General features: G+C 46.2%; 1 pseudogene; it reads left to right on the forward strand.

Moving 5' to 3' along the window:
- Positions 1 to 6,087: 6,087 nt before the first annotated feature.
- Positions 6,088 to 7,227, forward strand: LOC101348705 (ubiquitin carboxyl-terminal hydrolase 17-like protein 6; annotated as a pseudogene).
- Positions 7,228 to 13,629: the final 6,402 nt, after the last annotated feature.

Below are 13,629 nucleotides of genomic sequence, written 5' to 3' on the forward strand. Positions count from 1 at the left end.
GTGGTCTCATACAATATTTGTCCTTTTGTGATTGACTCATTTCACTCAGTATAATGTCCTCTAGATTCATCCATGTTGTGAGATGCTTCACAGATTCAGCACTGTTCTTTACAGTTGCATATTATTCCATTGTGTGTACCATAGTTTTTTATCCATTAATTTGTTGATGGGCACCTAGGTTGTGTCGATCTTTCTGCTATTGCGAATAATGCTGCAACGAACATAGGTGTGCATATGTGTATTTGTGTGATGACTCATTTCTCTAGGATATAGTCCTAGGAGTGGGATAGCTGGATTGCCAACTCCTCGACATGGCAACACTCTCCCCTGCTCTATCTTGGGTTCCCCATTACCAGCTTTCCTGTCCCCTTCCTGCCTTCTCATCCTTACCCCTGAGGTGGTGTGCCCATTTAGTCTTGTTTTGTTTTATGGGCTTGAATCTTTGGCTGAAGGGTGAACCACAGGAGTGACTTCAGTACTGAGCTAAAAGAGTGTCCGGGTGCTATACTCTCAGGAGTAGACAGAGTATTGATGGGTCTTTCATATTTAAATCCATTCTGCCACTCTCTTGATGGGTGCATTTAAGCCATTTATATTCAGTGTGATCATCGATATGTATGAGTTTACTGCTGTCATATTGTGGTGTTGTTTTCTCTTTTGGTGCTGATATTTTCTTTGTTCCTCTTACTTTCCTGCACTCTGTTTTGTTTGTAGATTTTCTTTTGTTATTATGGATTTTGTATTTACTGAGTCTTAATGATTTTTTCTATTTTATTTTGATGAGTAGATTTGTTAACTTTCTTTGTGGTTACCTTGAAATTTACCCTTGTATTCCTAAGTTTGAATGAGTAATTTATTCTTTGATATCACCTTGATTTCCCCTCCATTCAAAAGTACTATACCTACACCATTTATTCCCGCTTTTATTGTTTTGACGTCATCATTTATAAATTGATGTCTTTGTTTCCATGTGTTAAGTGTTTTGTCTTTGTTTTATTGTTGAGAGATTTCCATCTAGTTTGATATCTGGCTGATGCTGTCCTGTGTCCTAGACTCCGATTGTTGTCTGATGTTGTTGGTTCTCTAACCAAAGGATTCCCTTTAATATTTCTTGTAAGTTTGGTTAGGTTTTTACAAATTTCCTTAATAGTTTTTATCTGGAAACACCTGTACTCTGTATTTCTCTGCATTCTCTTTTCCTACAATTTAATCTAGTTCTTTATCCCTTCATTTGACGCACAGAGTTCCAGGACTGACGTTTGTGTCTGTTATACTTGGATTTTCTGGTCTTTAATGCAGAGGAATGAGCAAAATTCCCAGCAGGGCATGTACAGTCAGAATTTGGGCATGTACACAGAGGTATATAAATGCATTTCTTATCACCATCATCCTCACAATGAAGAATAAGATGAGAGGGAAGTGTGGAAGAGTAGAACCACATACCCAGGAGAGTCCTGTTGGCTTGTGTCCTCGCATGGCAGTGCTGGGCATGTGGGTAGGGAATCCTGTCCATGTCAGCACCCGAGCACCTTATGGAAAATTCTCTTCACTGCAATGGAAAACCACAAAGAGCCTCCACTTGCTGACTTCCTTGATATTTCTCTCCAAGCAAGGTGGATTTATTCCTGAATGACTTCCATCAGAATTCACAGCTCTCCAGAAAGTCTCATAGGAAGGGACCAGAAAGGAAAATGGAGAAATGGAGAAAATGTTTGCTTCTCTTTGGCAGGCACTCTGAGTGCCAGAAATCATTCCTACAGATGCAACCCTTCATATCTTAGTAATTTGACCATCTGGCTAAAGTCTCCCACTGGAGGTACTCAGGGAGAAGTGTATACTCACACACATGCATACTGAGGTGTATGCACATGGGAAACACCTACACACAGAGACAAACACTCATATACACACACCCACTCACCCTCACACACATACACTCACACACAAACACATCAAACAAAAATACATACACGTACACTCAACACATGCCAAGTGTCTTGCTTATCTTCCTATTGGGATGGCTGAAGACTGCCATGTCCCCTAAACACCAACTCATTACCATTGTCGGTGGATTCATGCAAGGTACCAAGGAGTAGACCTGCTTCAGGTGTTGTATGAGTGAAAATGGTTGGCAGATTGGTTATCAGAGGAAAGTGCCTGTTTCCAAGACGTTGACTTTGCACACTTCCCCTGAGGTCCTTATCCTTGTACTGAAATGATTCTGACTTGACAGGTGACAATACTGCTAAGCACATGCACTATATGGAGAGTCTTGACACAAGCAGGTGCATGTCTTAGCAGGATGGAGGACTGACTTTTCTTAGGCTGGGTTCTCTAAAGAAGCAAAACCAGTGTGTGTATATACATATATATATACAGAGAGAGAGATTTGTATCAAGGAAATGGCTCGTGCGATTGTACAGGCTGGAAAGTCCCGAGTTCATATATCAGACTGGAGGCTTTTCTTGGCTCATAGGCTGTGGAGACCAATGAATCCCAAGATCAGCAGGCAAGACCTCAAGTAAGCTGCTGGCTCAAGTCCTCAGAACCAGATGTCAGATGAGCAGGAGCCAGCTGCAGGATCCAGAGTGAGTAAAGGCCCACAAGCCTTGCCAGAAAGTCCATCTATATTGGATGCAGTCTACACCCCCATAGGAACTCCCATTCAAGTGATTGGCTACTTACAGCAGAACTCATCATGAAGGTGATCACATTATACGAAATCTCATCATAGAGGTGATCACATCATTATACAACTGCCAGACTACATCATAAATGCCAAACCACTGAAAATTGTGACCCAGCCAAGTTGACACACAACCTTAATGATCATATGGCTGTTTATGGACTCTATGCAGTGCTGATCCATGTTGGGTTGACTTGACATGCAGGCAATTGCAAGTGGTATAAAGTGGATGATGCTAAAATATTAGCATGTGATGTGACTTCTATCCTGACAGAACAAGCCGAACTCCTGTTTTACATCCACCAGAGAGTTGGTCAGAAAGAATGGGAGTATGCCATGGGGTGGTGGAGCAAGAGGTTCTGGGATGAAGGGCAAAGAGGTGCAGGCAAGCCCAGGCATGCCCAAAGGAGATACCACCATCAACATCAAAGGAGGAGCACATAGAAAAAACAACCACCGAGCAAATGACCTTAGCCGAGTGGGAAATCCTCCAAGTATGAGACTGACCAAAGCCTGAATTCAAGATCAGGGAAACAGAGACTGCACTGCCCTCGAATGCAGTTGTTATTCACAAGTTGAAACCCAGGGATGGGGGGGCAAGCAATCACCAAGAGCAGGAAGGCCACCACCTGTACGATGTGATCAGGGACATTCCAGCTCTGGTGGCCATCAACTTTGGCAATATCCTTTGCCTACGGAAGGGTTTCAGAGGTACGAAGAAGAAAGTGAAGGATACTTGGTCACTCAATCAAATCCAGTAATATTGGTAGCATACTTTTCAAGCTTATAAACTCATACTGCATTGCAGCTCCATCATTCCAAAAGTATCCACCATGTCTCCATCACTAAATGGAGGTCTTTTCTCAACACAGGGATGAAATTCGTATTCTTTAGGAAACCACAGGATAAATGGGAAGCATTAAGCATTATGAGAAATCCTTTCGACTCTGTCCGTCTTGCAGAGCGTTGAGGACTTCCCTCGTGTCATGATGAGGGCAGTAGGACAACACCGTGTTCTTTGCGTGTCCCGGTATCCAGGTGTCGTCTGAAGCCCCAAAGTCTCACCAAAAAATGAGCAACATTCCTCTACAGGGCTCGTACAGTCAGAATTTGTGCAAGTTCACTCAGGTGTAAAAACTCATTTATAATCACCTTCATCATCCTTACGAGGGCGAATAAAATGAGGGAGGTGTGGAAGAGTAGAGACACATACCCAGGACAGTTGTGTTGGCTTGAGTGCTCCCTATGGCAACACAAGGCATGTGGGGAAGGAGTCCTGTCCATGCCAGCAGCCAAGCACTTTACTGAAAATTCTCTTCACCGCAATGAAAAACCAAAAAGAACTCCTACTTGCTGACTTCCTTGAGATTTGTCTCAAAGCATGGTGGATGTATCTCTGAATGGCTCCCATCAGGATTCACAACTCTCCAGCAAGTCTAACAGGAAAGGACCACCAAGGAAAATGGACAAACATAGAAAGTGTTTGCCCCTGCTTTGGCATGTGGACTGAATGCCAGAAATGGTTTTAACAGATGCAGCCCTTAGTATCTTAATAATTTGACCTCCTGGTAAATGACTCCTACTCATGATGTATACACACACAGACACATGGATACCGAGGCGTGTGCACATGGGCAAACACTACCACACAAACACACCCACAGGACCAGCCACACACCCATGCACACACACACAAACAAATCCAGGCCAACACATCACACACATATGCAAACATACATTCAACACGTCAGATTTCTTGCTTGCCTTCCTTTTGGGATGTCTCAGGACTGCCATAGCCCCGAAATTCCAACTCAATAGCAATGCCAGTGGGTTTATGCAAGACACCCAGGAGCTGACCAGCGTTGGGTGTTTTATGAATGAAAATGGTTGGTGGAGAGGTGTTGATTGGAATCAGTTGTGAATAGGGGTGGCCAGGAATGGATTGGTGAATCTGGTAGCCAGTGGGAAGGAGGGAGTGGCCAGGGAGTGGGGAGAGTGGGGCTGGAGCAAGTGGTGTGGCTGAGCAGGTCAAGGCTTGGGGGTAGTAAGGGCTCTGCGCCAGTGGAGGTGGGGGTTGGAGTGGAGACTGGTGGGGCCAGACGGGAAGAGACCTGATAGGATTGTATGGCCACCCAAGCCAGCCATTTGGAGACTTGTTTCTGAAGCAGGAGCATCGTTCTGTACCTTGAGGTCCGAGCACCTTATGGAAAAGTTTTTTGCCGCAATGGAAAAGCACAAAGAACTACCACTCGCTGACTTCCTGGATGTTTCTCTCCAAGTAAGGTGGATGTATTCTGAACGGCTTCCACCAGAATTCACAGCTCTCCAGAAAGTCTGACAGGAAAGGACCATCCAGGAAAACGGAGAAATGGAGAACAGATTTGCTCCTCCTTTAGCGGGCGTCTTTAGCCGGAAATCATTTCCACAGATGCAACCCTTAACATCTTAGTAATTTGACTGCCAGGCTAAAATCTCCCACTGGAGGTACTCATAGAGGCACAGACACACGTGCCGAGGAATGTGCATGTAGGCAAACATCCCCACACACAGATAAACACACCCATATGCTCACCCAGTTAACCATGCACAAACATACACACAAACACATCCACACAAACACACACATATACACTCAACACACGCCAGGTGTCTTGCTTGTTTACCTTTTGGGCTGGCTTAAGACAGCCATGTCCCCAAAACCCCAACTGAGTACAACCATCCTTGGGTTTATGCAAGACACCCAGCAGTAGACCTGCTTCGTGTGTTTTAAGAATGCAAATGGTTGACTGAGAGGTGTTCATTGGAGTCAGCTGTGAGTCGGGGTGGCCAGACTCTCAGCCCACAGATCCAGTTGATGGCCTGGAATGGATTGTTGAATCTGATAGGCAGTGGCAAAGGGGAAGGAGGGAAAAGAGAGTGGAGATGTTTGGACTGGAGTAAAGGGTGTGGCAGAGCAGGTCAGGACTTGGTGGGTAGTAAGGGCTCTGCATCATTGGAGGTGGGTGTAGGAGTGGATAAATGGGCAGGGCCACCTCCAAAGAGAGCTGATGGGATTGCAGAGGTCCCATAAGCCAGCCATTTGGAGACTTGCCATTGAACCGGGAGCATAGTTCTGCACGTGAAGATCCAGGCAGGGCATGACTTGCCATCTTCATTCCCAGAGCCAAGAAGGCGTCTTCTCTCCACTGTGGAGATAAGGATAAGTTCTCTGTCTCTCCAAAACTCAGCTCTTCCTGAGTCCTGGAGCCGATGCTGAAAGGCAGTGAACTCCCTCTGTGGCTGACAAACAGTGGTGGAAATCCCAGAAGCAGAGCACCTGCTTCGACAGGTTGCTTACTCCTGCTGAGAATCCTGCTGTGACTTAGAGCAGACCTTAAAAAGTTGGGACTGGACCCCACAACATGGAGAACACAAGCTACCTAAATTTGGCTCTGCAGTGTCTGAGGTACATGCCGACCCTCTGACTACATGCTGCCCTGGGATCGCATCACCCAGGCTCTCCATCATGCAGGGGATGTCATGAAGCCCTCACATGAGCTGGCTAGAGGCTTCCATAGACACCAAGAGGAAGACGCCCATGAATTTCTTACGTCCACTCTGGATGCCATGGAAAAAACCAGCCTGTGCAGTCACAGGCACTTCTGCAGTCACTCTGAAGACACAACTCTGATCTGACAAATTTTTAGCAGGTACTAGAGATCTCAGAAGTGTCTCCACTGCCAGGGAGTATCAGACAACTTTGACCCTTACCTGGACATTACCCTGGATATCCAGGCAGCTAAAGTGCGAACCAAGGTTTGCAAGAATAGTTCACAGCACAAGAGCTGGATGGTGAAAACTCATATCATTTTAAGATTTGTCAGAGGAAGTTGCCTACTTGCAAGACACTGACTTTCACAGTCAGCACAGAGGTTCTTATCCTAGTACAGAAAAGGTTCTCAGACTTGACGGGTGACAAAACTGCTAAGCACGTGTGCTATCCTGAGAGTGATGTGAGCAGATGCATATCTGCAGGACGGAGGAGTGGCTGTTTACGGACTCTATGCATTGCTGGTCTATATTGGGTGGACTTGCCACTTGAGGCAATACCTCTCTTACATCAAGGCTGGCAAAGGCAAGTGGTATCGAATGGATGATGCCAACGTATCAGCATGTAATGTGACTTGTGTCCTGAGCCAGCAAGCCTACGTCCTGTTTTACATCCAGAGAGTGAGTTGGCCTGAAAGAGTGGGAGTGTGTCACACGGCGGTGGAGCAAGAGGTCATGGGATGGAGGACACAAATACGGGGGCAAGTCCAGACTTGCCTGAAGGAGATGCCACCATTAACGTTGCAGTGGTGGAGGAGCACCTGGAAGAAACAGCCACCAAACAAATGACATTAGATGAGTGGAAAATCCTCCAAGCACAAGACTGATCGAAACCCAATTCAAGCTCAGGGAAGTAGAGACTGGCTTGCCCTCCAATGCAGTCATCACTCACAAGTCAAAACCCAGGGGTGAAGCAGCCAAAGATCACCGAGTGCAAGAAGGCCACCACCTGAAGGATCCGGCCCAGACATCCCTGCTCGAGTGGCCATCAATGTTGGCAATATCCTTTGCTGGTGAAGGGATGTCAGAGGTGGCAAGAACAGGAAGAAGAAAAGGAAGGGTACCTGGTCACTCGATGGATTCCAGTAGTATTACTAGTATTCGTAGCTTATAAAGTTGTACTGCATCGCAGCCTCCATCATTCCAAAAGTATCTGTCATGTCTCCATCAAGAAATGGAGATCTCTCTAAATACAGGCAGGAAATGCATATCCTTTAGAAAACAATTGAATACATGACAAGCATTATACATTTTAAGAAATCCTTTTGGCTTTGCCCGCCTTCCAGAGCAGTGCAGACGTCCCTCATGTCACCGTGAGGGCAAGGGGACAACACCATGTTCTTTGCCTGTCCTGGTATCTGAGTGTCTTCTGAAGACACAAGGTCTAATGAAGAAACAAGCAACATTCTCCCCTAAGGGTAGGTACACTCAGAATCAGGGCACCCACACTCAGCTATAAAAATGCATTGCTATTCAACTTCATCATCCTTACAATGAAAAATAAAATGACAGTGAGGTTTGGAGGGTAGAAGCACATACCCAGGAAAGCTCTGTGGGCCTGTGTGCGCCCATGCCATGACCAGGCATGTGGTTAAGGAGTTCCGTCCATGTTAGCCTTCAACCACTTTATGCAAAAGTCCCTTCACTGCAATGGATGAGCGCAAAGAACCTCCACTCGCTGACTTCCTTGATATTTCTCTCCAAGCAAGGTGGATATATTCCTAAATGGCTTCCATCACAATTCACAGCTCTCCAGAATGTCTGACAGGAAAGGACCATCCAGGAAAATGGAGAGATGGAGATCGCGTTTGCTCCTCCTTTAGCAGGCTTCTGAATGCTGGAAATCATTTCAACAGATGTAACCCTTAATATCTTAGTAATCTGACCGCCTGGCTAAAGTCTCCCACTAGAGTTACTCATTGTGGTGTACACACGCAGACACATGTGCCAAGTAGTGTGCATGTGGGCAAATACCCACCTATGCAGACAAACACACCCACATGCCCACCCAGTCACCACACACTCACACACAAACACATCCACACAAACACACACACACATTTAACACATGCCAGCTGTCTTTCTTGTTTTCCTTTTAGGATGACTCAAGACTGCCGTAGTCTGTACCACTGCCGGTGAGTTTATGCAAGACACCCAGTAGTAGACATGCTTGAGGTGTTTTCGAAATGAAAATGGTTGGTAGAGAGGTATTCATTGGAATCAGCTGTGAGTAGGGGTGACCAGCATCTCAGCCTACAGATGCAGCTGAGTGCTGAAGATGGATTGTTGAATCTAGTAGACAGTGGTAAAGAGGAGGTAGGGAGCAGGGATGGTCAGGCTGGAGCAAGGGGTGTGGCATAGCAGGTTAGGGCTTAATGGTAGGGCTTGCCCCAGGGCAGGTGGGGGTAGGGGTGGAGGAATGGGCTGGGCCACCTCCAAAGAGGGCTGATGGGATTGCAGTGGCTGCCCAAGCCAGCCATTTGGAGACTTGCCTCTGAAGAGAGAACGTCATTCTGCTCTGCATGTTGCGGTCCAGGCAGGCGAAGCCTCAAAATCTTTGTTCCTAGAGCCATGTAGGTGTCTTCTCTCCACTGCGAAGGTAAGGGTCAGTTCACTGTCTCTCCAAAACTCAGCTCTTCCCACTTTCCTGCAGCCAGTACTGAAAGACACTGCACCCCCTCTCTGGCTGACAAACCATTGTGGAAATGCCAGAAGCAGCACACCTGCTGCAACTGGTGCTTTTTCCTGCTGAGAAACTTGTTGCTACTTGGAGGAGATATTACATGGTTGGGTGGGCTCCACAGCATGAGGAACACCTGCTATGTGAATGCGACCTGGCAGTGTCTGATGTACACGCCACCACTCACCAACTAGAAGCACTCTGCAACCAGTGGGCAGCAGGGCTACTGACTGCTGTGTACAATGCATGCTCACATCACTAGGTCCCTCAGTCATCCAGGCAATGTCATGAAGCCCTCACACGAGCTGGTTAGAGGCTTCCATAGACACTGACAGGAAGACGTCCATTAATTTCTCATGTCCATTCTGGAGGCCATGCAGAAAGCCTGCCTGCGTAGCCACAGGAACATCCATGGCCTCTCCGAAGATACCACTGTAATCCATCAAATCTTTATCCGGTACTGAAGATCTCAAATCAAGTGTCTCCACTGCCAGGGAGACGGCATTACCTGGATGTTGCCCATTGGAAACCCGAAGTTCTGCTCAGTGGGACTTGTATCAGCCAATAAACAAGATAATGAGGTGGGAGAGAAAAAAGGTACCTTTTTCTGTTGCACAAGGAAAGGAACAGTCGAGGCTGCTACCACCAAGACGGCTCTGCAAGGGCAAGTGTGAAAGTTACTTTTGAGAGTTTTACAACTAGGAAGTTCATACAAATTTTCATCACATTCTTAACCATACAGTGCAGACGCAATGGGGTTTACATATAACTTCATGCATTACAAATTAAGAAAATGGCAGTTAAACTCCACCCAGAAACAAGGAAGTTACTATGTATGAGATATTAATGAGCTAAAAGGTTATCCTGAATGTCATCATGGCACCTAAACCAATTTCCACCAGTTACCTCTAGTTTTGGGCAGCAGTCAAGGAGAGGGAAACGAGGATTTCAATGTAAAGCTAAGAGGCGCGACAAGCAAAGGAATCAGGATTTTCATGTAAAGTTACGGGGCATGCCAAGCAAGTTGCTTGAGGCAGTGGAATTTTCTGAAGCCTGCAGACTTCTGTCATTTCCCCCCCCCCCTTTTCGTTTTTGGATATTGGTCATTCAGGACCAGTGTCCATTCTGAGCTGTAGCCCAGCTCGGAATTGTGTGGCATGTTCTTGGGGAGAGGTCAAACATTGGGCATATGAACAGCAGCAGCATATACCTCTGATCATTATTAACACTACAAAAGCAACCAATGATTTTAAGCATCCTAGGTTGGGTAACCATGATGTCAGCCAGCTAAAATCAGGACCCCAAGGCATCATTCATTGTTCAGCAGTCAGATGATCTTGTTGTACTTGTCTGACTACTGAACTCAACTTTTTTTGGTCATGTTCAATCTGTTCAGAGGCATTGACTAAAGAACAACAGCTAGCATTGATATATATACAAACTACTCCATAAGAAGCTAACATTAGATCTAAGGCAACTCGATTTTATAGAATCATGGTTTCAGTGGAGTCTACTTCACACTGCAAAGTCTGGGTCAAGCTTTTGGTGGTATTGGCTACTGTCTCAAGTGACAGATTCATTCTTAATGAACTGGTACAAGGTATGAATGTCATCATAGTTTTTCCAACCCCAAACATTGGGAGTAGCATCCTCTTTGCCTTTTCTCAAGCACTCTTAGTAAGACCTATAGTTTCTCTTTTAAACCTAGGGATACTTCTGGTGGAATACAGAACCTCTTCTAGGGGGGAGTAAGTGTATGCCTCTTGCCCATACTCAGTCCATTGTACATGTGCCAGTATGATTAGCTGCCATGTCTTACAGGCTGAATGCCCACATAACCAATAAAGTCCTTGGTGTCTTAATGAGTAGCCTTTAGGGAGAAATTGGAAGACTGAGAATCTGGGTAAATACTCCAGCCATCACTCTGTTGGACTCATGTACAAACGGGTCAAAAGTTGTACTCATATTGGGGAGTCCTAAGGCCGGGGCCTCTATCAACTTTGTTTTAATGGTATCAAAACCTCTTGCTCTGTCTGGGTCCATTCTAAGGGGTCTGTGTCTTTTCCCTCTAAGGCTTGCTATAAAGACTTGACAATAAGTCCAAAATTTGGGACCCAAATGCAGCAAAAAACCAGCCACTCCCAAAAAACCACAGAGCTGTCTCCATTTGGTAGGGGCCTCCAATCTGCAGACAGCGTCTTTTTGGGCAGGTAGGAGTTCTCGCTCTCCCTGTCTGATTTTAAAACCCAGATCCCTTCCTTTCCATTAACCTGAGCTTTTCCTTCCAAGATCTGATACCCTGCATCTTCCAGGAAGTTCAAAACTTCTATGGTGTTCTGGACTGAGTCGTCCTCACTGCAACTGGTGATGAGTAGGTCGTCCACATATTGGAGGACACCATTGGTCAGGGTCATTTGTCTCAGTTCTTGGGCCAAAGCTGATCCAAAAAGAGCAGGACTGTTTTTAAAACCCTGTGGGAGGACTTGCCAGCCACAACTGCTGTTTTTTTTCCTGTTCCTGGGTCCTCCCACTTGAATATGAAAATTTTCTGACTTTTCTCTTACTCTCAGATGCAAAAGGCATCCTTTAGCTCTAGCACAGTGAACCTTGAAAAGGTGGGTGATGAGGTTGAAAGCAGGGTATACAGGTTGAGAACTACAGGGTGGACTGTGACTGTTACCTGGTTGAAGTTTCGAAGATCCTGAATGAACCAGTATTCTTCGTTTATCTTCTTCACTGGCAGGATGCAGGTGTTGAACTGTGACTGACATGCTCTGAGCAGTCCATGTTTCAGGTATTTGGTGATATTTCCCAGTGTCTGTTGGGCCTCTGCCCGGATAGGGTATTGCTTAAGTCAGGGGGAATTATGCTAGCTAGGTGCTCAATCACCACCAGGGAATACTTTTGGCATATCAAGGCATGTTTTTAGCCTATAGCCAAGGGACCACTCTGACCCTGATGTCTGGCCCTCCCGATTCTATGTAGTGTCCTTCTACACTATAATTGATGGGTGACTCATCAGTAACGGCCATCTGCAGTTGCCATCCATTCTTTGGTGGTACCTGCATCTGAATGATCCTTTTATCAAAAGAAACTTCAGCTTGCAGTTTTAACAAGTCTCTTCCCAGCAAGGAAAATGGGACAGTCAGGCATGTAGAGAAAAGAATGAGTTAATGACGTCCCTTGCATGGAGCAGGTTAGAGGCTGGAGGAGGGAGGGTTCTCCCTCTTACGTGAGACTCCCATGACTGACACTGTTCATTTCTCCAGGGCTGTCTTTTTCTGGGTCAGGACAGAGTGGGTTACTCCAGTATCCAATAGAAACTGTACAGGCACCCCCCACACACCTTCATTATAACCATACCCTCAGGTGGGACTTGCTTCTGATCCTCCTCAATCTGAGTCTTCCCCCATCAGCATCGTGGGGCACTGGGCAGTCGCAGGCTCTTTCTTACCTCTGGGTAGGAATTTAGGGCACTCTCTCTTCCAATGTCCTCTCTCTTTGCACCAGGGTGCAGTGGTCTCAGCTTAAAGGGGGTCAGGGCCTCTCACCTCCCTTTCTCCTCAGGGGCCCTCCTCTTTTTGGGCAGCCAGGGGATGAGTCAGTTCCCCACAAGGCGACAACCAGGAATGCAGCCTGTCTCTTCTGTTCAGTGATTTTTCTCTTTACTGTTTCCTGTCTCGATTGGAATATACCTGCTAGGTAAACTCAACAAGACTTGAGATCTCAAACTCTATACCTCCTTCAAGTTTCTGGAGTTTTCTCTGTATGTCTGGGGCACTCTGCCTGATAAAAATCATATTTACCATGTGAGCATTTTTGGGATTCTCACAGTCTGTCTGTGAACTGCCTAAAAGCTTTATAAATTCTTCCAAGAAACTAACTTAGAGGGATCTTTGGTTGGTTCTTGTTTGATCTCATATACTTTGCTGTTTTTTTTTTTTAATTTGGCACCCCTTTCTTCAACCCTTCTGAAAGGCACTCCTTGTGATAAGCAAGGTGGTTCTGTCCCTCTGCCATATTCTGATCCCAACCAGGGTCCTACCACAGGGAAGGTCTCTGCCCCACTCTGATTTACTGCCTGTGCTTCGTGACCTCTGTTACCTTTGGTCCTGGCCTTTGTAGGACCATGTGTCTTTCTTCTGGAGTCAGGAGCATATCTAGCAGTAGCTGACAATCTGCTCAGAGTTATGAATGTGGAAGATGGAGGCAAAAAGAGCCTGCATTCTCTTAGGGTCTTCCCGATACACAGGGCAATGGTTTTTCCAGTTATAAAGATCACTTGTTGAGAATGGTTGGTGGACCAGACAATGCCAGTGCCTCCTGCCAGAACTTGTCAGAGGGGATGTATGCCCCTGGGCTCAAATGTGGTATGGCTCTCCCATGAATCCCATGGTCACCCTCGTGTTACTTTCCTTCTCCCAAGTCACCGAATTTGGTTGCCCAAAGTGTTCTGCTCCACGTATAGGGCAGCGAACCAACACCAGGGCATCACGGCTTGGGAGGGGTGGGTATAGGGACTGAGAGATTTCAACAGCAGGAATCATTTTCAGTACAGTCGTTTCCCCTGGAACAAAAGCATAAGGGGGAGGCGATGCAGCAGGCAAGTGCAACAAGGATTCTTCATTGGGGTAAGAAGGGAGGGCTGGCAGTCACGATGCACGGGCCCCCTTCT

This window comes from Trichechus manatus, unplaced genomic scaffold (assembly GCF_000243295.1).
Source record: "Trichechus manatus latirostris isolate Lorelei unplaced genomic scaffold, TriManLat1.0 scaffold00120, whole genome shotgun sequence".
In the NCBI taxonomy this organism is placed as follows: Eukaryota; Metazoa; Chordata; class Mammalia; order Sirenia; family Trichechidae; genus Trichechus; species Trichechus manatus.